At 42.7% G+C, this 25672-nt stretch overlaps 1 protein-coding gene across 1 annotated transcript in view; it reads right to left on the bottom strand.

Annotated features, from left to right (window-relative positions):
• The window catches only part of TMEM200A (transmembrane protein 200A), an 87152-nt gene extending 62071 nt beyond the window's left edge, over positions 1-25081 (bottom strand). Inside the window, exon 1 of the mRNA XM_068984824.1 lies at positions 25067-25081. The gene's annotated coding sequence lies outside the window, so the exon portion shown is untranslated. The remainder of the gene's footprint in view (positions 1-25066) is intronic.
• Between the last annotated feature and the right edge of the window lie 591 nt (positions 25082-25672).

Raw genomic sequence — 25672 nt, 5'->3', positions numbered from 1 at the left:
GATGGAGAAATAGAAATGCTGACTTTTGAGCATGGTTTTAAATTAACAAGACAAAATTTGCAAAGCAAATTTATTATAATAGGTTCCAAGGTCATATCTGCTGAGATTACATTTTTACTAGTTTATTTTCTCTTTCTCTTTTGGATGAGGGGGGCAGTGAAAAAGTATTTCAATGCCAATAACCTAGAGTAGCTTTTAAAGACCTGTGGTTTCCTTTCTGCCCTGAAATGTTGATGTTCAGAAGGGACAGAGATTGGGCACTGTTACATCTGTAGTGGGGCAGTAGAATTGGAATTCTCCGAGCCAGAGTACTGGGGTGGATAGCCATTACCTTCTCCAGGGGATCTTCCCATCCCAGGGATCAAACGCAGATCTCTCACATTGCAGCTGAATTCTTTACCAGCTGAGCTACCAGGGAAGCTTGATGAAGCTAGAAGGCTTTTCTAATCACTTTCCCAGATTCTCTCTACTGGTCTGAAAAGATCATCCATTCCCATGTGCCACTGTTTATGGCTGACAATACAAGATTTCCTTCAGCAGCTGTAAAAAGCAGACTGTAAATGTACACTATTAGGGCCATCATAGCTTGCTCGGACACACGGAATCTGGGTCCTGTGCAACTTTCAGCTCCGCCAAAACTTAGCCACTACCCTTTCAGCACAGAAGATTTCAAAACACCCAAGTGCCATGGATATCACACACCCTTCCTCTGAGCTTTGGTGAACAGGACAGGGTGGAACTCCTGTTTTACCTTATTAGAGATCATTTCAGGGATGGGAACCAAATCCCGCAGAAAACCCCAAATCTCTTTTAATACATTAGATACTGAAATACTTTCCCATACTTTATATATATTTTTTCCCAATGACTATACAGTCACTGTATAAACCCAGATATAAACACAAGCGAAACAAAAAGATAGGAGAATTCTAGATAATGTAAATTTAAAAGCCCTCTGCTCACAAATATATTAAGTTTTCCTTAGAATAGCAATAGGATTTCAGAAAAAGCAGAATTTCTTCCTCAATCGAAGGATAATTTTCTCAACTGTTTATTTTGCATTTCAAAGCATGACCAAAGGGCAACAGGCCACCTTTAAAAACTCATCTGAAAATTCTTGCAGTTTCTTTATAATAATGTGAGATTACATAGTGTTATGAGTTAGTTGATGCTCAGACTCTTAAAAGGTTTTCAAAAGGAAAAGGTTAGGCAAGATCAGTGGTTGCAAGGTTATAAACCTCTTTTAATCTCAAGCAGAACATAATATAATTTTAAAATTACAGAAGTGCAAAGAAATTAACTTTCCCTTTCAACACTGAGCTTCTAATTAAGGGTATTTTCTTCTGGGGAGGAATGAGGAACAATCCTGCTAAAAAAGCCTCCCCAACAAAACAATCTGTAAACTCGTTTATAGGGTAAGTGTTTTTCCAGAGTAGTGGTCTATCTTTATTGTGTGTTAAAAGTATTTATTGGAGAAACTTTGATTTGGCAAAATAAGACAACTGTTTTATATAATAAAACAAAAGAAACGGCCTGTCAAATCCCCAACAATAAACTGTTAGGAATTTAAAGGAACTCTGTTAGATCCTTGGAAGAATAAACAGGTTATAAAAACAATCATAAAAAGCCACTTTCAGGGTGACAACAGTCCACCAGGGCCCTGACTTCAGCCCACATTGTCGCTCACTCACCTCCAGGCACATGGTCCCAGTAGGGAGCCCTGGTCCCCATCAAACCCTGCAGTGGCTTAAGGCTAATGGAAATTCAAAGTTTTATCATGTGGTCTCTGTAACTGATAATTTCCTCAGAATGCATGCATGGAGCACAATGTTAACAAAGAAAATCCTATTTCTAGATAGACTTTTTTCTTCCATATTTATATTCAAAAGATTGTATTAAACCTGATTGATAGTCTTCCTGTGTTTCTCTCTACCACTGGATGAGATGGTAAGAAAGATACATCCTTTTACAAAAAAGATAATAAATGTACTTCAAATGTTAACCGTTGTAATATTAAAAGAAAAGCAAAAATAATGCCAAAGTGTCTGACACGGTGAAGCTTCTAAGAAGAGAAAAAAATTCCATCAGAACACTTTAGGGAATGGCTATCTGCCCTCTGACAAGTTAACAAGCACAATCTGATCATCACTTTAAAGGTTAAGCTTCATTTAAAAAATACCAAAGTGTCCAATGATACAGCTGAAAAATATGCTTTTCTTTCCCAAGACTGCAAAGAAATTGCAAAGTTTTAAACATCAGAAGAATCAATATTTCCTTTTTAATTAATTAAAAACTATAATTTAGAAATGCAGGTAACAGACCATCATGTGGTCTTTAGAAAGGTATGTTTATAAAAACTTAAGTAACAAGACCGATATTTATAGTAAAATAAAATCTTTCATAAATCATAAACTTATTTTATATATGTACTCATAAAAACAACTTATAATGTTGAGAAAGTAATAAAGAAATGATTTCTTCTTTTCCACATTTTTGAATAAATTATTCCTATTGAATTCTTTGAGTCCATTGGCCCTTAAAATTTTAATATTTGTCAGAATTATTAAAAAAAATTAAAATACATTAATAATCTTTGGTACTTATAATGACAGTATTCACACTTTTGGATATTCATTTTTATCTCTCTGCCAACAAAATGTGATTTACTGAAACACTAAAAATTAAAACTGAAGACATTTATTGGGTTTTGAACCTGACAGCTCATAATTTAATGATCAGTGTTTTCAGAGAAATCCAGGAAGTAATACCTAGATATACAGCTGAGTTATGAACTATGTTTGGGAAGCAGATTATCTGTCACGGCCAGGCATTCCAAGTGTTCAACTTTCAATTTTACTAAGATAGTTCATGGATATTTCAAAACATCAAAATGAAAACGGCCAAGAAAAGGACTGGTTATCTATTATCATTTAATACTCTCCATCTGGCTATGAGTTGGAATGCCAGGACGCCCAGACTTGCTGCCTCATACTGTTTCGTTCGACTCAGGACGCCACTGCTGACTTCTCAGCTATCAGGAAAAAGTCAGCCTCTAAGTCTAGGGTAGCTCTTCCTCTGAACTAGTTAACACTTTTGACTTGATAAGACCTGCCCATCAATCAAGGTGATATTATCCCACCTGATGCTACAGGCACCTCTGAATCCCTCAGAGCTTCTGTCTTAATTCAACTGAATTATACCATCCAAAAACTAGAGAGGAGGCTTAAACACAATGGATAGAATACCACACCTAGCCTTAAGGAGCTCATACAGTTCATCAGGTAAGAGGGTGCACTTCCAGTCTGGAGTCCCTGCGGGGCCAGAGCAGGTGCCAGGAGCCTGGCCACAGGAGAAACTTAATAGTAGGACCTTAGCAAAGTTAGGAGAGAAACTTCCCTGCCCAGTGTATCTACTTTGCCCCTGCCCCCAGAAGAGAGAGAGAAGCCTCTTGGGGATGGGAAGGAGGTGCTTCTACTGCTTTTTTTTTTTTTTTGTCTGAAGTATAGTTGACTTTCCTAAAGGAAATTAGCCCTGAATATTCATTGGAAGAACTGATGCTGAAGCTGAAGCTCCAATGCTTTGGCCACCTAATGCGAAGAGCCAACTCATTGGAAAAGACCCTGATGCTGGGAAAGATTGAAGGCAAAAGGAGAAGAGGTTGGCAGAGCATGAGATGGTTGGATAGCATCACCAATTCAACGGACATGAATTTGAGCAAATTCCAGGAGATAGTGAAGGACAGGGAAGCTTGGCATGCTGTAGTCCACTGGATCACAGAGTCAGACACTATTCAGCAACTAAACACAATAGTTGATTTACTATTTACTACTTACTATTACTACGTTACTACTTACTATTTACTAAAATGTTATAGTTTCAGAATTTCAGGTGTGCAGCACAGTAAAACAGTATTTTTATAGACTATGCTCCATTATAATTTATTAAAAGATAATGGCTATAATTCCTTGTGCTATACAGTATATCCTGGTGGCTGTTCTATGTCATACACAGTAGTTTGTTTTTATCTCTTCACTGCATACTCCGACTTATTTCAGGGCTGCAGCCCTTCTTGAGACCCCTGTCCACTGGTCTCCAAAATGCAACTGCTCAAGCCAGTATCCTTAGAGTTGAAGTGGTTCCCTTTTTTTCAGTAACATTGCTGGTGATAATACCACCAGTGGAAGAAAATAATTCCCCTCTCACTCTCCATTCAACTATTTTTGTGGTCCTGAGGGAGACATTCGGTCCACTTTTACGACTTATGCTCTTAGGTCTGCAACAGAGACAGCAGAGAAGTCACTCTTTGTGTATGAGTTTTAACTGCTGGCATGAGCAAAGCATCTCAAAGGTCCTGGAAAGTACAACTACTCTCCCTGGAAAGGCAGGGGAAGACCACAGAAGAGGTGCAGTCACAGTGGGTCTAGAATGAAAAGTGCTTCCCCCACCCCAAGAAAGAATTTCAGCTTAAGTAGCAGGCAGAGAAACAGCGGTTTCACACAGAGCATATGCGCAAACCGGGGCACAGTGGTGGGAGCCAGTGGAGAAAAAGGACAAGTAAAGGACTGGATTATCTATTGTCCTTGAATACTCCCCCTCTTATGGGCTTCCATAGGTGGCCCAGGGGAAGAATCTGCCCGCCAATGCAGCAGACGCAAGGGACATGGGTTTGATCCCTGGGTCAGGAACATCCCCTGGAGTCGGAAATGGTAAACCACTCTAGTATTCTTGCCTGGAGAATCCCATGGACACAGGAGCCTGGCAGGATATAGTCCATAGGGTCACAAAGGGTTGGACACAACTGAGCACGAGTTGATGAGACAGCACTCCCCCTCTGGCCTCATTCCAGAATGCTAGGAAGCCCAGACTGGCTGCATCATACTGTTTCCACTCCGTGCCTCACGCTCTGCCAGACCCTTTACCTATATCACCATTTATGATGCTAAGCAGAGTGAACTAGGGCTTAGCAAGCTTAAGTAACCTGAACAAAACCAGATGGCTCTTGGGGGCAAAGTTCAAATCCTCCAGTGACTATCAAATTATCCCTGGCAATGGGACTCTTTTTCAAACAAAATCTGATTTAAATCAACAGCCCAGATAATCAAAGATTGACTATATATTTTAAAATATCTTTGAACTGAACTTGAAGGGGAGCCACCTCAGCTACATAGCCAAGTGGTAGGGATTCTGGAATGAATGGAAGAGAGAGTGCAGATAAAAGAGGGCATCCCACTCAAATATGGGAACCAGACTATCAAAGGTTAACATTTAATTAGCAATTCCTCAAATCTCATTGCTGCTGCTGCTGCTGCTGCTGCTAAGTCACTTCAGTCATGTCCGACTCTGTGCAATCCCATGGACTGTAGCAAGCCAGGCTTCCCTGTTCATGACCAACTCGTGGAGTTTACTCAAACTCATGTCCATTGAGTCAGTGATGCCATCTAACCAGCTCATCCTCTGCCATTCCCTTTTCCTCCTGACTTCAATCTTTCCCAGCATCAGGGTCTTTTCAAATGAGTCAATTCTTTGCATCAAGTGGCCAGAGTATTGGAGTTTCAGCTTCAGGATCAGTCCTTCCAACGAATATTCAGAACTGATTTCCTTTAGGATGGACTGGTTAGATCTCCTTGTTGTCCAAGGGACTCTCAAGAGTCTTCTCCAACACCACAGTTCAAAAGCATCAATTCTTCAGCACTCAGCTTTCTTTATAGTCCAACTCTCACATCCATACAGGACTACTGGAAAAACCCTAGCTTTCACTAGATGGACCTTTGTTGGCAAAGGATGCATACCTGTGTGCTAAGTTGCTTCAGTGATGTCAGACTCTTTATGAACCTATGAACCATAGCCCACCAGGCTCCTCGGTCCATGGGATTCTCCAGGCAAGAATACTGGAGTGGGTTGCCATGCCCTCCTCCAGGGGATCTTCTCCACCCAGGGATCAAACTCGAGTCTCTCATGTCTTCTGCATTGGAAGGCAGATTCTTTACCACTAGCACCACCTGAAAAGCCCAGAAATAAAAGATAACCAAATAAACCTTTCTGGTCCTTACACTTAAATTTTAAAATGGTACTCTCTTTTCACAAACTGCTTTTTAAATGTGTACCTCCACAGGAAAAAAAAAGTCTGTCTCCCACTTTTCAGGAATAATATGCTGTAATGTGTGTCTAACATAGCACAAGACAGCTTAGGGACTGTCACTCAATTTAGTGCAGTCACACAGAAAAAAGTGGCTGACATTCCAAAGCACTGCACTTGCAGGGAAGCTACTGGAGTCCCCAGCACAGTATCCCATGGGCTGAGGGTTATTTTTCACTCAACTTCTGCACCAGACATAGTTATCCAAGGGGAGTCAACTTCCACAAATTCTTACAGAAGTCCTCTCTGAAGCTGAAATCAGCCCCACTTCCCTCCTCAAAGATTATCTTCAGCAATGGTTCACCCAAAGGCACAGATTTGGGGGAAAATTCTTTTTTTTTTTTTTTTTGGTTAAGAGCAAGCAAGAAGATGGATCATCAAATATAGCCAGCAAGTACCTAGTACTACTTCTTAGAACACACTGCTGTGAAGGCTTCATATAACTGACAGACACTTATGCCAAGACACCTAAAACCACTGGTAGGCTCACATTCTAAGCATTCAGGTAAGAAGACAAAGGTGCCCAAGGAGGTCTGGCGGATTCTCACTGATCCAGGGGATCCTGAGCAAACTCCCAAAACACTCAAAGTCCAGGAGAGTTTTTTATTATATATTTTTCAATCGTAGGTTAAGAAAGTGCTATGGACATAATACGGGCTTCCCTGGTGGCTCAGTAGTAAAGAATCCGCTTGCCAATGCAGGAGACATGAGTTCAATCCCTCTCGGTCAAAAGGATCCTCTGGAGAAGGAACTGGCAGCCCACTGTAGTATTCTTGCCTGGGAAATCCCATGGACAGAAGAGCCTGGTGGGCTACAGTCCATGGGGTGGCAAAAGAGTCGGACAGGACTTAGCGACTAAAACAACAATGGATATAATAAGCACTACTAAGTGCTTTTATAACCTCTTCTTATAAATAAGCTCATTCCTGAATCTTAAACAGTCTTTTAATATGATGAAACATATTTAAAAAAAGGAAAAGACTACATTAGAAGATTAGAGAAAATGTAAATGTAGTTAATCCCTTATAATCCGAAAATGCACACGCAGGATGGTTTTTTATTTTTGTACATTAGTTTCATGTACGACTAGTGACTTTCTACTGTGTCTTTTCCTGTAGGAAAATACAGGAACAAAGATATGATGCTCCCTCAGGGTCCACTGTCACATACAGGATGGGCTAAGCTCCCAAGGGGAGAGGTGAAAGGCAACCTCAATTAACAGGTGTCTTTTCTCTTCAGTTTTAATGAGCTAAAATGCATCTTAATAATAAGAGCCAGGGTGATCCTCTGAGTCTTTTGCTAGTTATCCAAGCAACTTGCTTTTACATGATATATTTTCCTTACATGATATATTGTCCCAGAAAAGAAAATAGCTTAAGCTTCTACTTGTGGTTTTAAAAATGCCTATCACATAGATAATATATTAAATATGATGTAGTAATGGTTTAAAATAAAGTTATAAAAGAAATGTCCTAGGGAATGTAATGTATAGCATGGTGACTTATAGTTAATAACATTGTATTGCATATTTGAAAGTTGCTGAAAAGTAGTCCTTAAAAATTCTCATCACAAGAAAAAAAAGTTGCAACTATGTGTTGTGATAGAGGCTAATTCAGTAAGACTTATTTTGGGGGGCTCCAAAATCACTGCAGCTGGTGACTGCAGCCATGAAATTAAAAGATGCTTACTCCTTGGAAGAAAAGTTATGACCAACCTAGATAGCATATTCAAAAGCAGAGACATTACTTTGCCAACTAAGGTCTGTCTAGTCAAGGCTATGGTTTTTCCAGTGGTTATGTATGGATGTGAGAGTTGCACTGTGAAGAAGGCTGAGCACCGAAGAATTGATGCTCTGAACTGTGGTGTTGGAGAAGACTCTTGAGAGTCCCTTGGACTGCAAGGAGATCCAACCAGTCCATTCTGAAGGAGATCAACCCTGGGATTTCTTTGGAGGGAATGATGCTAAAGCTGAAACTCCAGTACTTTGGCCACGTCATGTGAAGAGCTGACTCACTGAAAAGACTCTGATGCTGGGAGGGATGGGGGCAGGAGGAGAAGGGGACGACAGAGAATGAGATGGCTGGATGGCATCACCGACTCGATGGACGTGAGTCTGAGTGAACTCCAGCAGTTGGTGATGGACAGGGAGGCCTGGTGTGCTGCAATTCATGGGGTCGCAAAGAGTCGGACACGACTGAGCGACCGAACTGAACTGAACTGACTGGGGTAAGTATCTCATAATACATACATATATTAAATCACTGTGTAGTGGATTGGGGGCAGGAGGAGAAGGGGATGACCAAAGATGAGATGGCTGGATGGCATCACGGACTCGATGGACGTGAGTCTGAGTGAACTCCGGGAGATGGTGATGGACAGGGAGGCCTGGCGTGCTGCAGTTCATGGGGTTGCAGAGTTGGACACGACTGAGCGACTGAACTGAACTGAACTGATACATCAATTATATTTCAATTTGTTAAAAGTATATACGCAAATACTTTACAAAGTTCAAAGACTTATTAAATTGGAAGGCAGCGATGGAATTGATAGCAGAAATAGACGAGCAATGAACATAATGATGAAACTGACCTTCAGATAAGCTATTCTGTCCTTTTATTGTGAAGGTATGATTTAAGCATTTATTCTATTCTAACTTAGTATCAACAACTATGCCCATGGAATTAAAAAAAAAAAAAATCAGTAACTTCTAATCTCATCTCACCCAAAACTTACAGGCTACACTATGGTTGCACTGGCTCAGTAAGAAGCATGTGCAAACAAACTTTTTCACTAATATCATGTGACTTTCATCAATGACATCACACCCCTGGCTTTTCTCCTACTTCCAGGGCTGCTACTAATACCCCTTTAAGGTGGAAATCCCAAAGCATGCTCCTCAGCCACCTTCTTTGTTCAGTCTCTATTCTTTGCATGACTTTATTACCAACTACAGGCCAAAGACTCTCAAATGTATGTGCCCTTTCTAAATTTATCACCTAAGCTCCACACCCATCTGTCCAAACGCCTACTTGCCCTTTCCTCTGAGATATCTCACCTATAACTCAAATGTTATGTGTCCAAAACTGAACTCATGAATGGAACTTGGGAAAAGTCTTTCTCACCTACGCGAATGTTACCACCATCCCTGCTAAAATCTTGGAGCATCCTGGACCACAATTTCCCATGTGCTATCAGTTACCAAGTTCCACTGGTTCTGCCTTCCAAACCTCCCTTTTCTCTCTCCACTTCTCTCATCTCTGCCACCACCCAATCCAACACCCTGTTATCTCCTTTATGCATTCTTGCTTCCTCCAGCCCCTTCACCAGGAAACTCCTAGAATGATATCCAAATTCATTTGTCAGTCCTCTTTTTCTCAAAACTGGCTCTTTGGATTTCCATTTCCCTCAGGACACTACATGATGGCGCTGGCCCAGCTTACAACTTTCCCTTCCACCCTCTCTCCTAGGCTGACTTTGATCCCATAACACAACTTGCTCCCTGTTTCTCAAAAACAACCCAACTCTTTCCTTTCTCAACCTTCCTGCCTGGGTTTTTCTCTCTGGCAAGGATCTTCTCCAGACAAGCTCCTCTGGTCTCTGGTCCTATCTTAACAAGACATTTCTCAGGGAAACCTTCATTTCCCCTCTGACTCATGACCTTCTCTCCTAGTAGCCTATGTGTTTTCATGTTATGAACCACACTTACTATTTATGACTTATTATTATTATTATTTGCCTCTACCAGCTTCCTGTTCCCCCTATGAACACAGCTCGCTGTTCCCCCAGCATCACACATAGTCATGCCGAGAACACAGCAGTTGCTCAACGGGCATCTGTTGACCAAACGAATGCTGATGTTTAAGGAGACTTTCTGGGCATGCTTCAAGTCACTAACCCTGACAGTTCTGGTTCTTATTAGGTAGCTAATCTCAGGCCAGATTTCACATTGTTTCCCTTCCTTAACCCACGTGCATCACCCCTTTCCTCGAGAGTCAGGCCTGGATTTTAATCTTGTATCTGCATCAAATACTTAGTAAGTGAAATTTAGCGAAACTGGATGGGTTCTCCAGTCTTCAGATTTCTTACTGTATGAAAAAGTCTCCTCAGGGCACTGAATCTGTGAATGCATACTGTTTTCTATCCACAACAAAATTGTGCTCACACCCAAAGCAAGACATCCCCTTTGAAATTCTCTGGGTTATCCTTGCTTCAAAGTCTTTGTCAATGTCACTCTCCTTTGATCACATCACTTTCCAGAATCTTGAGTTGGAGTTCAGGCCCATCAGGCAGGGCCTACAGGAGAGGAATAGGCCTCCACTCACTGCATATTCCTTCCTGAAACTAGTTAATTCTATGAGGATTGGGCCTAACAAAGCTTCCAGGGTAGGTTAGGATCCTGGCAGGTGCTTCCTTGCTTCTCAGAGTAAAGTCCAGAGTTCCCTCAAGGTCCCAAGGCCCTCTATAAACTCTTGCATTGTTTTAATCACACCAGCCTCTTTGCTATTCAAACATTCCAAGCTTACTCCCACCTCTCCTGCTGCCTCCTCTGGCCTTTGCACTTCCTGCTCTCAGCCTGGAGCTCTCCTCCCACCCAGACATTCTAATGACTCCTTCCCTCCCTTTCAATCAGGTCTTTGCTCAAATTTCAGACTGATCCCTGAGGCTTTCTGTGTCTAGGCTATACTACCCTCCCCTCTACCCTCATCCCAGTGCTCTCTGTTCCTAAGCTGGGCTCCATTCTTCTTAATATTTGTCATTACAACTATACACACATTGGCTGCCTCCTCCAACTTGAATGTAGGGATCATAAAGAGAGGAACTTGGCTTTGTTTTCCATTATATAGCCAGTGTTTAAATGAGTAGATACTCAGAAAAAATAGTTATTGAAAGAATGAATGAGTGAATGAATGAACAAAGCAACGAATAAGTGATGCTCTGCTAGCAACCAAGAAGGCAGCAGAATCAAGAATCTGCCAATCTAAAGCTGCAGGAATATGTGGGGACTTCCCCTAGTGGTCCAGTGTTTAAGACTCTGTGCTTCCAATGCAGGGATATGGTTCAATCCCTGGTCAGGGAACTAAGATGCCATGTGCTGCACAGTGCAGTCAAAAAAAATAAAGCTGCAGGAGTATGTGAGGGTCAGGAGGAGCGGAGGCCATGAGGTAGATCCCAAGGCTTGTGAGCCACGGGGGCGGGTTTCACGGGGCCTGGTGTTGAAGTTAAGAGCATGTTGCAGTCAGTGCCAAATGAACGCTGAGTCACTGACAGCTGGGGAATCCCCACCGTAATCTCAGCAGAAATGAGAATCAGGACACAGGTGGCCCTGTTACCTACAGATGCAAGGCACATGCTGCCTTTTTCATCTTTGTCTTCTTTTCGTAATCTGTCTTTAAGAAAAACACTTAACCAAATTCTACACTGAAGACTTGTGTGAAGTAATGCACGGCTTCACTCACTACTCTCTCCTTTCCCCAAGCTTAGACTCAGGGACACCACCCAAAGATCATCTTTCAAAACTCTCCTCTTTGCTCTAAGTCCTGACCAAATTGCCCCCTGGACTGTGAGTTCCTTGTAAGAAGCCTGTTAACTCCCAGAACTGACCACAATGGACGGCACTTGGCACGCTCTCCATAAATGTCTGATGACTCAGAGAGGATATTTTGAACTCAATCTCCTGGAAGACACTGAGTTAAACATTCATTAACAAACATCACTAATGATATGCTATCAGCATCTATATTCCATTCTATGGGGGCTGGCAGAAGAGTTCTGAACAGAGGTTGGTTCAACAATTGGGAGATTCATAAAATAAATAAGGAATTTTCACATGTGCTAAATAGAGTGGGAAAAAACCAATTGATACTAGCAAAATCTTTATCTAATGTGTGGACTTTGCAGAGATTTCCACCTATACTGTGTGGTGAGAAGTATTTAAAGAAGATAATTATAGCTGTGTATTAGATATTTATATTCAATATTTCAACTGTTAATTTTGACTCTAATTGAAAATCATTAATATTCATAGTACAGTTAACATTTTATCTAATTTTTTTCCAAAGATATTATTTGGTCTTTTCATAAAAATACTGTGACTTCGATGTGATTCTATATCCTAGGATGATACTGTACTGACAGTATAGAAGATTCAATATAACTGATTCAGCAAATAGTAACTGAATGCATACCATACACAAGTCACTATGCTGTGCTGTGCTGTGCTTAGTTGCTCAGTCATGTCCGACTCTTTGTGACCCATGGACTATAGCTCGCCAGGTTCCCCTGTCCATGTGGATTCTCCAGGCAAGAATACTGGAGTGGGTTGCCATGCCATCCTCCAGGGGATCTTCCCAACCCAGGGACTGAACCAAGGTCTCCCTCATTGCAGGCAGATTCTTTACCATCTGAGACACCAGGGAAGGCCTAGAATACTGTAGTGGGTAACCTACCCCTTCTCCAGGGGATCTTCCTGACCCAGGAGTAGAACCAGGGTCTCCTGCATTGCAGGTGGCTTCTTTACCAGCTGGGCTACCAGGAAGCCCCACTATGCTAGGAACAGCTTTTTTTTTTAAAGCTTTACATAAGAACTTCCTGGCTGACTCATTAAGCTGTTTATATTCTATGGATAAATAAATATTTATATTTATATTAAAAACTTTTTGAAGAGACTCATTTGAAAAGACCTTGATGCTGGGAAAGATTGAGGGCAGGAGAAGACAGAACGACAGAGGATAAGATGGTTGGGTGGCATCACCGACTCAATGGACATGGGTTTGGGTAGACTCTGGAAGTTGGTGATGGATAGGGAGGCCTGGCGTGCTGTGGTTCATGGGGTCACAAAGAGTTGGACATGACTGAGCGACTGAACTGAATACCGTTTATGGAGGGTGATATACTGTTAAAGGTGGATATACTGTTTATGGAGGTGGTGCTAGTGATAGAGGCCTGCCAATGAGGGGACATAAGAGACATGGGTTCAGTCCCTGGGTCTAGAAGATCCCCTGGAGGAGGGCACAGCAATCTACTCCAGTATTCTTGCCTGGAGAATCCCATGGACAGAGGAGCTTGGCGGGCTATAGTCCATAGGGTCACAGTCAGACACTACTGAAGTGACTTAGCATGCACTCACACATATACATACTGTTTATGGAATGTTTTCAGCCACTTAATGATATAGGGCACACCTTGAACAGAACAACCCAAGAAGTTTCTAAGTGCGAAGGCCACTTTTGTTCCCGCTTCCAATACGATCATCACAGTGAGGAACTGCTTAACATTCTTAATCTCAACCCCTGTGATTAGGTTTTTAATTTCTGGCTGCACCCTGTGGTGTGTGGTACCTTAGCCCCTCAACAAGGGATCAAATATACATCCCCTCCATTGAAAAGCAAAGTCTTAACCACTTAGCCAGGAAACTCCCTCAACCCTATTTTTAATAAATGACCTCAAACATCATGCTCCAAAAGAAAAACTTCCTAATGGTTTCCCAGTGCCTTGAGAATAAAGTCTACTTCCCCTCCCCAATGTGCTTCCTCGGTGGCTCAGTGGTAAAGAATCCACCTGAAATGCAGGAGCTGCAGGAGACGTGGGTTCAATCCCTGAGTTGGGAAGATCTCCTGGAGAAGGGCATGGCAGCCCACTCCAGTATTCTTGCCTAGAGAATCCCATGGACAGAGGAACCTGGTGGGCCACAGTCCATAAGGTCCCAAAAAGTTGGACACAACTGGACACGACTGGACATGACTTAGCATGCATGCACACACCCCTCCCCAGTATGCAAGACTGGTCTTAATTCAAATGTCTCAAACACAGAGAAGTCTTTCCTACCCTTCGATCTACAAAAACCCAGGCACTCTATTCATTAGATTCCTTACTTTCCTCACAAGCACTTTCTACTCTCTGAAGCAGACCTGTCTTTCCCACTTAGATGTACACTCCACCACAACCTTTGTTTTGATGCCTACCATATCCCCAGTTACCAGCATGTAACATTTATTGAATCAGTTATTAATTAATGAACTTCCTACAGAGCTTGGGTACTTTGGGTACTACTTTTTGCAAGCTATGAGAACTTTTATATGTCTCATCAGAAAGCAACCAATAAATGTTTAGGTCATGATTTCCTCCCTGTTTTTCTACATTACCATGTATAAGATGACCTCACATTTGACAAAATGGGTCATAAATATGATTCAACAGCAACTGCTAAATGAATCTCACTAAATAATGATTTGGTGAACAAATGAATGAAAACAATTTTGCTCAAAATTATTGACTGAGATCCACAAAAGAAAATGGAATCATAACACTTTAATAATTTTCTCCTCCAACTTTTAGAAGAAAACCAAAAGTATTTTTATTGTAGTTGTAAATTATTTCTGCAGCAAAATAGCAGCTGTGGAAAAAACTGAAATTGGACCTCAAAAACCACCTCAAACTGACTACGGCGGTAAGTTCAATAGTTCCCTTGTAGTCTGAAGCAATGTTTTGGGCAACAAAACACCCCGTGGAGGTTTGAGTAAACTCCAAGTTCCTCCTTCTTGTGGAATAAAGCAAGGGTTATCACTCTGAAAATGAGATACTTTGATATGGTTGGCTAGTCTTTGGGAAAGGGAGTAAACCCAGAAGGTTCAAAATTCAGGCTCTTTGCTTGACTTGTTTGGGGGGGGGGATCAGTGACTAAGAGAGCAGAGGGCTTTGGGAGGGGGTATCTCTCAGGTGTCCACATGTTATATTAGGGCGCAGCCGACCTCACATTGTATCCACCAGCACAACCTGCTCCTGGGTCGCCTGCTCAGAGAACAGCGTGAATGAAATAGACACAGACCCATGCTCCCGGGGTGACAGCCCCTTCCAACAGTGTAGGAACCACAAGCACAATGATCCCAAATGTTCCAGGAGTCTAGGAGTCCAAGCACCCAACCGCCACACTACAGAGACAGAGTTGGCAGAGGATTTTGGCCAGAAAAGCGGGGCCTTTGTCCAGCATCACCTTCACTAGGAGGTGCTCCACACAAAGGTCGGAAGAGTGCCCTTACAAGATGTGCCTGCCTGTCACTGGCTTTAAGAAATCATTCACAAACTAATGTTCTCTCTGTCATGGGCCCCTATATGGATATTCAGGACCACTCTGTGAACAGTTTTTTTTAATGGAGTGACTCATCGCAACATCTGACCAATCACATTCTAAAAGAGAGGTCTTGGTAACAAAGGAACAAAATCAGCAATTGGCAAAACTGCTACTCACTTAAGAAAAAAATAAATAACCCCTCATGCAGACAGGTGAGAGGGGATTTCTGTGCACTGGCAATCGCAAGTTCACCTACTCTGAAAATTGGTTTGGCAGTAAGTACCAAAGGTCTTAAAGTATTCTTACTCTTTGACCCTGGAATTACCCTTCCATGGATCTTCCTTAAAGAAATACTCTGAAATATGAACAAAGATTTCATCAAAATGTCAGTTATAATACCAGATATTTGGAAACAGCCTAAAGGTCCAATTTTAAGGGAATAGTTAATAAATTATGGTAAATCATGCAATCAAATATTATACAACATTAATAAAGCTTTCCGAGAAGCTGGAAAATATTTAGGACATAAGGTTAAGCAAACAGAGTGCATTTAACTATGGAAAAACTTCATTAAAAATAAAGAAGAAGACAAATGCCAAAATGTTATGGGTACTTTTGGGTCATGGGATTATAGGCAAACTTCCTCCCTGATTTTTAAAAATACATAATGTATTTTCCAAAGTTTTCATTGGAAGCATGTATACTTTTATGATTAGAAATAATAACATCCTTCAGAAATGCTAAGTAACCCTGCTGCTGCTGCTGCTGCTAAGTTGCTTCAGTCGTGTCCGACTCTGTGCGACCCCATAGATGGCAGCCCACCAGGCTCCCCTACCCCTGGGATTTTCCAGGCAAGAACACTGGAGTGGGTTGCCATTTCCTTCTCCAGGGCATGAAAGTGAAAAGTGAAAGTGAAGTCTCTCAGTTGTGTCCGACTCTTCGTGACCCCATGGACTATAGCCTACCAGGCTCCTCTGTCCATGGGATTTTCCAGGCAAGGGCACTGGAGTGGGTTGCCATTGCCTTCTCCCTGTTAAGGCTTAGATATGGTCAATTACATCCTCTAACCCCGTTGAAGGCACACACACACACACACACACACACACACACACACACAAGCTGCTAAGTAGTCATACCAGTAGAATACAGATCTTTGACCCATTGGGATCATACCAATGTTAGATTGGTTAGGGTTACCTCTAATTTGTTAACGTGTCTGATCTTAAATTCCTGGGAATCCCAGGCTACACCTTCGTATCCATCCCTGTAGATGTGAAGCCCATAGATTAGTGCCACAAATCCACTGAGTTACATACGAATAAATCTCTCTAAGGGTAATAACTGGCATAGTTCATAAAGCACCCAGCCTTGTCTCATAATTACCAGACTGATCATTTTTAGTATGATTTAACAGTTCCTAACATAGAGGAGCCTTTAAACCTAAATGACCATAGCCTGCTGTTAACCATGTAGATCCTCTCCATAATTGTGGGAGTTTTCCTTTTAATAAGTAACCCTACTGTATCACAAATGCTTGCACGTGTATGTTCTCATTCTTGCACTGAGCTGATCTGATACTTGGTTTGCCAAGTGAGCCAAAAATGTGTGCCTCTTCTATGCCAAGATCAGCTTAGAGAGAGGATGGAGAATCTTTGAATTCATACTGCATTTCAACCCAAAGATGCTGATTCTCAAAACTGCAAACATGCCTCAGCAGTTGCCAACCTGTTCAGCACCTCTGTGATTAGCTCACTGTTTGCAGAAGAGCCTGCTTTTTCTCAGCACCACTTTCATCCCCAAAGCCCCCTGTTATTCTTTACCTATTCTCATATCTCTACCAGTTTTATTTCAATGCATCATAATCACTGATTCACATGTGGTTTTCTCATTAGATTATGAGATTCTTGAGATCCTTGTTATCTTGACATCCCTGGAATCTTACAGGGTACCTAGTAAATAGTGAGAACTTTATAAATGCTGTTAGCATTAAATACAATTTTACAGAATAGGAAGAAAATCACCTCAATAACCCCCCAAAGAAGTATTCACTAACAGGCTCCTATTGTAAATGGGTATCTTGGTCAGTGCATAAAATCAGATACACTGTGGAATGTAATTTCCAGTTTATGAAAGAGCACAAAAGTAGCACAGGCGTCTAGGAGCTGGCCCTGGGGCTCTCTTGTTGGATGGAAATGATTTCACAGAGCATCAATACCAGATAAGGCCACTCTGTGACCGTGATGGATCAGGACAAAAAGAAGGGCACTGTGGTATCCTGTCTGAACACAAAAACACAAATATCCAACCCCCTAAATGACCAGTAGTCTCCTAATCTGGCTAATGAATGTTTGCTGCGTCTTTGCCAATTATAGTGTTAGCCTCTCTAGTCTTGCTCCTTCTAGATAAGACTTATTAAGATATAAACTCATAAGATTATTTCTCCTTCAATGCAGAGCAAAGTCCTATTTCTTTAAATCACTTACAAAATCACTTCCAAATCACTTACAAGACAAAATCTTATAATCACTCATTTCTAACATTTACTGCAACGTTCCATGTTTTCCTGTAGTGTACACTTTCCCTCACTGTAACAAGTAGCAAACATAACCTGGTCAACTACAAGTCATTTCCCAGTGGTCTCTGGCTGCAGGATATTGAGAAGTTCCTGGTCATGCTACCTTGGGCTTCCCAGGTGGTTCAGTGGTAAAGAATCCACCTGCCAAACAGGAGACGTGCGTTCAATCCCTGGGTCAGAAAGATCCTCTGGAGAAGGAAATGACAACTCACTCCAGTATTCTTGTCTGGGGACTCCCATAGACAGAGGAACCTGGTGGGCTACAGTCCGTGGGGGTTGCAAAAGAGTCAGATACAACTTAGCGACTTAACAGCAGCAGCAGCATGCTACCTGAAAACCCCTTCTGTCACATACCCATCAGAACTTGCCTCCTCTAGGAAGCCTCCCTTGATCTGTCTTCCAGGCTCAGACAGTTCCATTCTTTTTAGTTTCCATAACATTTATGTTCAACTGCTCCTAATAAGTTTGTACTTCATAGTACTGGCTAGCACTGTGATCTTGATCACTGTCTGAAAGATCCCGTCAAGTCTAAAATCATACTATCCTATTGTGTTGCTTTAGCATTTTAAACATGATTGTCTTCCTCTCCAAATGAGCTATGGAGTCTCCAAAATATGTCTCAAATATTTCTTCTCAGGTACCTTCTCATTCCGCTTCTTCTTACCATATGTATACAGAGTTCACTGCACACGGCAAACACCTACATCCAGTCAAATTTACACAGTGACCAATTTGACCTTGAATTTGTTGGGAAATGATATATCACTCATATTTCATCAGTAAATAACTCTAAATATTTCATCATTTAGAGCATCTTCAAGATGGACATTAATAGCTGGAGTGTATTCTACATTCTTGTGACATTGAGTATGTGCTAATGCTCTTCCTCTATGTATCTATTTTTTATTTATCATATTTCTGGGAAAAGTACCTGCATATCTAAAGGTAAATTCAGGCCATGGCAGCTGGCAAAGGTCCCTTCTCTTCAACTGAAATCAGTAACTAAAATTAAGCCCTCCAAACATCTGACTTGCTGACGTATCTATCCTGCGTAATGATAGAGATCCTGCACTGAGGGGAAAAATCTACTAGGTTATTGAGTTTTCTGCCAACGCCAGATACAGTCCTGCTGGACAACTCTGTTCAGATGACCTGCTCTCAGCTCCCATTCAAATGTCTGAATGTTCAACTCACAATCTCCCTTTCCAATCATATGCCTTTGCTGACTTCCCCAGGTCTATGGCCCAGACTTGAAATTGACCTTGCCCTGCTGGAAGCAGGATGATTCCCTGAAGACTTAGGATGAGGTTGAGATACAGATAGATTTCGGTTTCCATGACAGCTCCTTCGACTTCCAGTCTGGCTCCAGGAGCTTAGGCAAGTAATTTAACCTCTCTAAGCCTTCATTTCCTGGCTCAACAACCAAAAAAAAAAAAAAAAAAAAGCCACAATACATCTCCTCCCAGCACTCTAATGAAGATTTGATGAGATTATGTATAGAAGGCACATGGCAGATGCTCTACAAATGTTAGCTCTTTTTTCCCCAATAGTGCCTGACGAACTAATAGAACTCCGTCTCCCTCTAAGGAGCTGCCCATGCTGTATTTGTATTGACTTCCATCACGAAGGATATTTAAACCGAGGCAGATGGCAGAGTTCCTGGCCTCAAATCAACAATCAAGCTCTAGTTGTTCTATTGATCTGCCCACCTGTTCAACTTCCTGAGCTGTTCCTACCCACGTTCCTCGCTGCACCCGAACCCCAAGCCAAGAATCTATGCCTGTGCCCTTCTTACTCAGGCCTTAAGTTTGCTACTGAACCCCAGTACTCTACCTCTTCACCCCAATAGCCTCCACTCCATCCCCTCTGTCTGACCTGTATTCCTGGCAGTCTGGATGCCCATCAGATGGTCCAGTTTGGCACTCATCCTTCACTTTGGCCTGATGTACTGGGTTTTTATCTTGACTTTGAAGACAGTGTTGCATAGTTTAAGCACAGGCTTTTGTTTCAGACTGCCAGGATTTGAATCCATTTAATGACCATATAACCCTGAGCAAGTCATTTACTTCCCTTACTTTCTGTTTTCTCACCTTAGAGGGCTTTTGTGAGTAATGGATATAAAGCATGTAAGATGGGACCTGGCACACTAGGTATGCCTTTGAGAAATGTCAGTGTTACACATATAAAGGCTTTGCCCCTAGGATGTGTGGTGGCTACAGGACGCCTCTTGATACAGCCCATTTGCTATGAACAAATGTACAACACACAGCCACTTCACCTACTGACCCAGCCTACCTTCTGGTCTTCTCCCTTCTGATTTGTTTTATCCTTCCAATGCTTCTGTCAACACAAGGCTCCTTGGTCCTCATCAGACCTTCATAAAGTTGCTCACACAAGCCAATATTTTAGCTTGGGACCAATCATCTTAGGCCTCCTAAGTGATAACCCTAATCTCTGCCCACTGCCTCCTCTCTGCCCAGTTCCCACAATCTCAACAAACCTGTTTAAACAATAGTTCTATGTTCATCTCTTTACTTCCTTGTTCAAACTGTCACTGTGTAACTAGATCTTGTAATGCCCAAAGTAGGGGGTCTCCAATCTCATGATCCTAGGATGACCAAGGCTTTTGAAAATAAAATCCTTAGGCTGAAAATAGGGCACAAAGGCGTTTCCTAAAAGCACATGGACATGGATAAATGGTGGATTCCTCACTCCGTGATCCTCTGGATCCTATTATGAAAGTCTAGACACGGAAAGAACTATTTCATCTCCTGACTTTGCCTTGGCTGGGAGAAAGGTCCCATTTCTGGAATTTGCATGGCCTTGGGCATCTGAGTTGCCTCTACACACAAAGTTCACATCATTGTCCAGGAGGCTATCCCCAAAAAGGAGGGAGCAATCCTCCCCAGTAATAGAGATGCTGCTTTTGATTGGCAGCCTCATAAGTTTGGGGGATCTATATGATCTTGACAGAACTGTCCATCGTGGTGCCCCTCCCAGTCCTTTGCCCCACCCCACCACCAGCACCACATACAAACAGGGTGGGGCACTCCATCCAGTCCAAGACTATTTCAGCAGAACTCTTGGTTGGACATGGAGACTGAGTCAATGACCACCAAGCACACCCAATCAGAGATCTTTTAGAAGACTTCCATAAATGGGACCTGGAAGAGACAGGTCTTCTCTTCTTATGGATCAAAAGCCCAGGAATGCAGGTTTGGAACTACCAGTGCTCACCTTTCTCAGCACATGGAACACATGGAAAGGGGCCTCAGAATGAAGCTGATTCAGAAAGAAGAGAAGCTGAGAAGCAGGGAGAGAGAGAGGGTGTGTGTTCCAGCCATGAGGCTCTGTGTTCCAGCCGTGACTAAAGCAAAGTTCACCTTTGGACTTTCCAGTCACATGAGCCAATAAATATACTTTGTTTTTTTCCTTTTGCTTAACAGTTAAATGTAGGTTCCTCGTGTGCATAAGCAGATGAATCCTGATAACTCTCTTCTGCAGGAACCCAGCGTAAAGGGGAGGGGACTTGACCCCCATTAGTGTGCTTAATGTCTGGAGCAGAGTGACAAGGACACTGTAGAAAGGAACTTCCACATCTTCACACTTTGTTCACACTCCATGAATTTTGTGTAATTTCACGTCTGGTGACAAAATTTCCAAAGAATAACTTGCTACTGGAGCATATTCCATTGATTAATAGTACAATGGCCCAAGAATGCCCATCTTTATATGAGAATTTTCTTTTCCCAATTGCACTCAATGTTTTTGGAAGAGTCTTATCCATATGGCAACCCACTCCAGTATTCTTGCCTGGAGAATCCCATGGATGGAGGAGGTTGGTGTGCTACAGTCCACGGGTCGCAAAGAGTCAGACACGACTGAGCGACTTCACTTTCACTATCCATGACTATAATACTCAAATCACCAGAATTCCTGCTGGGGATGGGGAGGGGAATGAGATGAGGAGGAAGCCCTGAACAGGAATAATCAAAGTAAAGATTAACAATCAGAATTTCAGATGTTTCAGGTCTTAATATCACAATTGGAGATTCTTAGCTTCCAGTATGGGCTTCCCCAGTGGCTCAACAGTAAAGAATCTGCTTGCAGTGGGGGAGATGTGGTTTCGATCCCTGGGCGGGGCAAATCCCCTGGAGCAACACACTCCAGTATACTTGCCTGGTGAATTCCATGGCCAGAGGAGCCGGGCAGGCTACAGTTCATGGGATCACAAAGAATCAGACACAATTGAAGCAACTTAGCACGCATACATCTTCCAGAATATAACCCAAACTTTTTCTCATACATTTGAAACTCTACTAAAATCTGATGCCACCCTTATCTCTGTCTCCTATTTACACAAGGTTTCCAAAGTGTGTTCTAGCTTCTCTTGTCTCTACACATCCTGCAAAAAAGCAATGGAGCATATTGGCACAAACATGCTCTGTGAAATAAGTCCTGGTTTCATCACCTTTCTACTTGAATAACCTCTTGGAAATGTAAAGAAAATCAACTGCCATTATTTGTGAAAATTCATTGAAAACCATCAAGGACTAAGTGAATGTTGCTAATTCATTATTTTGTTATGTATTTGAACTTGCAGAATCAGTGATGGGCCAGATGTCCGGTCTCCTTGACCTCCTACTATCATGGGCATTACTCTTTCCCAGTCTCCAGTGCAATCTCCAGCCTGTCTTCCCCCAACCCAAACTCTGCTCACCACACCACCCCCACCACATCTTGATTTCTCTTCATCATGCAGCATTCTACAAAGAGGATGAAAAGATCAAAGTCCAAAGTCCTTGGTCGGCCAACGAGAGCAGAGAGACTGAAAAGCCTAGAAAGGTATCCAAGGCCACAGAACCAGTATCTCAGCCAGGATATATCACAACTTGGGTTTTCCAGCTCCCCATTCAATGCTCTTGGAAATCCAGTGTGGACCAGACCCCTGATGCTGAAGGACCGTTGCAGATGCTCAGTGATCTGACACGTTTCCCAGTCCCCTCTCTGCCAGCCTGCAAACTCCCAGAAGGAGAGGCTAATTTGCCACCAATCAGCAAATCTAGCACCATGACAAGGGTTCATGGATGTTTTCTAAGTGGTTGGACACATATCAGATCTTAGCAGACAAAGCATATCTTAAATCCTGAAACAAATACCCTTGACAAAACTGCAAATCATATATCCCTTAATAAAATGAAGGGTCTATCTTACTGCAGATACATTTTTTCCATCTCCACACAAGTTCTTTTCCCAAACGTGCTTTGTTTGACTGAACTCATGCTGTCTCTCATTTAGCAAAAGTAACACGAAATGAAATTTATTTTAGAATTGCCTCCTCTTTTAGACTATACATTCTATATGATAAGTAATAGGTATAACCATGAAGACTTAATTTTATCTTCTACCAATTTTGTTGAAGAAACATAAAAAAGTGACATCTGTTCTTATCTTTGTTCTTATATATTTTCTTAAATTTCTGTTCCTTTATGCTGAGATTTATCATGGAAATAAGAAAATTTAAATAAATGGTTTGAATCCTCTCCCCCTATATGCTAGTAGTTATCTTTGTCCAATGAGCTGTTGTCAAAATGCTGAAGCTACAAAAGTTCAAGTATAGCAATCTAACTCTTGGAATGTTCAAAAGGGTCACTAGTAATTCCTCTAAATTGGAATAAAAAGAGCAGCCATCACACTTTACAGTGACCTTTCCTGAAGAATCCCTTCCAGAAAGCCTTTGGATATTACAGGTATTTCCCTGAACCTGACTCAGAAGCAACAGGTTAAATCTCTCTGTGTCAGCTGCCTGCAAACCGCATACAGGTGCTCCCCACACAACTCTCTTTCACTGAAAGCTTCCCCAGCCTAGGATACAGAGCTAATTATAACCAAGGTTACAAATTATAGTTAAATCATCTCACAATAATGAGCTGTATAGTAAGACTTCATTAGGGAAAAATCGTTCCTAACACTTCAGAAGATATATTTTAAGAGTTAAAAAAATCTCAAACATTAATTTACTTAAGAGAAACATTATTTTCTGTTAAGGACAACTCCTTCGCTTAAGCTGTCTGAGAAGCATGAAGCTAAAGTGTTTTATGCTTTAGTGGATGCTTCTGTATAGGGAAAAAGTAGTAGAAAAATAAAGCAAGGTTTGAGAAGTTTTGAAGTTCAGCCTACTTTTCACAAAATGGTGATATAGTCCGGTATTGGTGGCCAAATAACAAACTGAAGGTCATTTTACATGTTTCTGTAAAGCAAGACACGACAAGCCAGAAAAGTTAATAGCTTTCACAGAGCTGTTAATTTTGTTCATAATTTTGTAGTTCTTCATAAAGAACTACAAAAAGTGTACCTTAGAACTTGGTTTGACAGCAAAACCTAAAGAGTTCAATATTCTTACTGACAAATAAGAACAGTTGTCAATTCTTTAAATGCTTTCTGTGTCCACAAGTACTTTTGAAGGTCTTTAGGAAAAAAAAAAAAAGGTAATAAACACTTAGGTCCAACATACATAGTCCAACACCAGGCTAAGGTGTACTTGATCTGACTTCAGTGAGTAAATTACATATATGGGAAGCATCTGACTTTCTGGCATTGCCTATGCCTGGTACTGAATAATGAATTATTCTGATTATATACGCCATTCACACGCACAGGCACATACTTCTCAGTGGAAAACTAGTGGCAGTAAATACCCACAGAGAGCCTGTACCTACAAAATGTGAAATGCTGGCTTGGGCGATTAATTAAAGCAAAAGAATGATTAATGGAGAAAATCTTGCAAACGCTCAGCCCTTTCTCTTAAGGACAGATTATATACAGAGAAGAATAGCGCTCAATTTGGCAAATAATCGCTTCGCCTCTCCATTTTGGCTATGAAGATCCTACCACATACAGATTTTGCTTTAGGAAACCCTGACCACACTTTGCTCTTGCCAAGGACTCCTATAAATTAACACTGTGGACGTCTTTACAGAGAATGCCGACTCTGGAACGGAGACAAAGGAGGGTGTAGCTTGGAGAAACCCAGCCAGGCGCTCCAAGGCTCCGGGGTCCTGGGAGGCTGCCCCTACACCGCTCCTCTTGCGCTCCGGGGACTGGGGAGTCCAGAACTGATGGCGGGTTTGGTTTATTCTCCAAACTTCAGGAGACAGTGTTTATCCTAACTCTGGGGGCCGAGGCGGGGCGGGGAGGGAGAGAGTGGGGAAGCAGCGCCCCGTTTCAACCGCACCGATTGCCCACCCACCTTCCCAACCCTGGCAGCATTCTTTCCTTCCCCCCTCACCTGTCCCGAGCGCGGGGCCTCGGGGGTCCAGTCGCCTCTCACGGCTCTCACTCCCGGAGTGGGTGGGACGTCGGGCGCCTCCCGAGCAGAGCGCAGGAGGCAGCGGGGTTGGGGGCGTCAGCAGAAACCTCCGCAGCCTTGGGCGGCCGCGGTCTCCCTCCCCATCCCGGCGGGGCTCGGGCAGCGGACTCGGCGCGGCCACCGCGGGCGGATGAGTCAGGCGAGGGGGCGGGCGGCGAGCTCTGCCGGAGGGCCGAAGTGGGTGGGGGCGGCGGCCTCTGGGCTGGGGGCGCGCCGCTGGCTGTGCCCGCCGCGGGTCGCCCGGCCGCCGGCCGCAGCCATAAGGCTCACGGAGTCCGAGCGCTCCTGCCCTCGGTGGTCACCCGGCGCGGTGCGCCGGGCAGCGGACAGGGACTCTCAGTCGCACAAGACAAAAGACTCACGGGGGCTGAGAGGAGAAAAGTTTTCAGCAGTGCTCAGATCCCCACTGAACAGATCCCCACCGAACCTCACGCTCCAGTCGCAGAAAGAGGAGTCTGGGGGCGGCGCGTAGGGTGCCGGGCGGGCTTCCAGGAGCGTGGCCACGCGATCGCGACCCGGGTGCGA

The sequence above is a fragment of the Capricornis sumatraensis genome, chromosome 13 (assembly GCF_032405125.1).
Source record: "Capricornis sumatraensis isolate serow.1 chromosome 13, serow.2, whole genome shotgun sequence".
NCBI classification, from domain to species: domain Eukaryota; kingdom Metazoa; phylum Chordata; class Mammalia; order Artiodactyla; family Bovidae; genus Capricornis; species Capricornis sumatraensis.
This window is presented reverse-complemented; position numbering and strand designations above follow the sequence as displayed.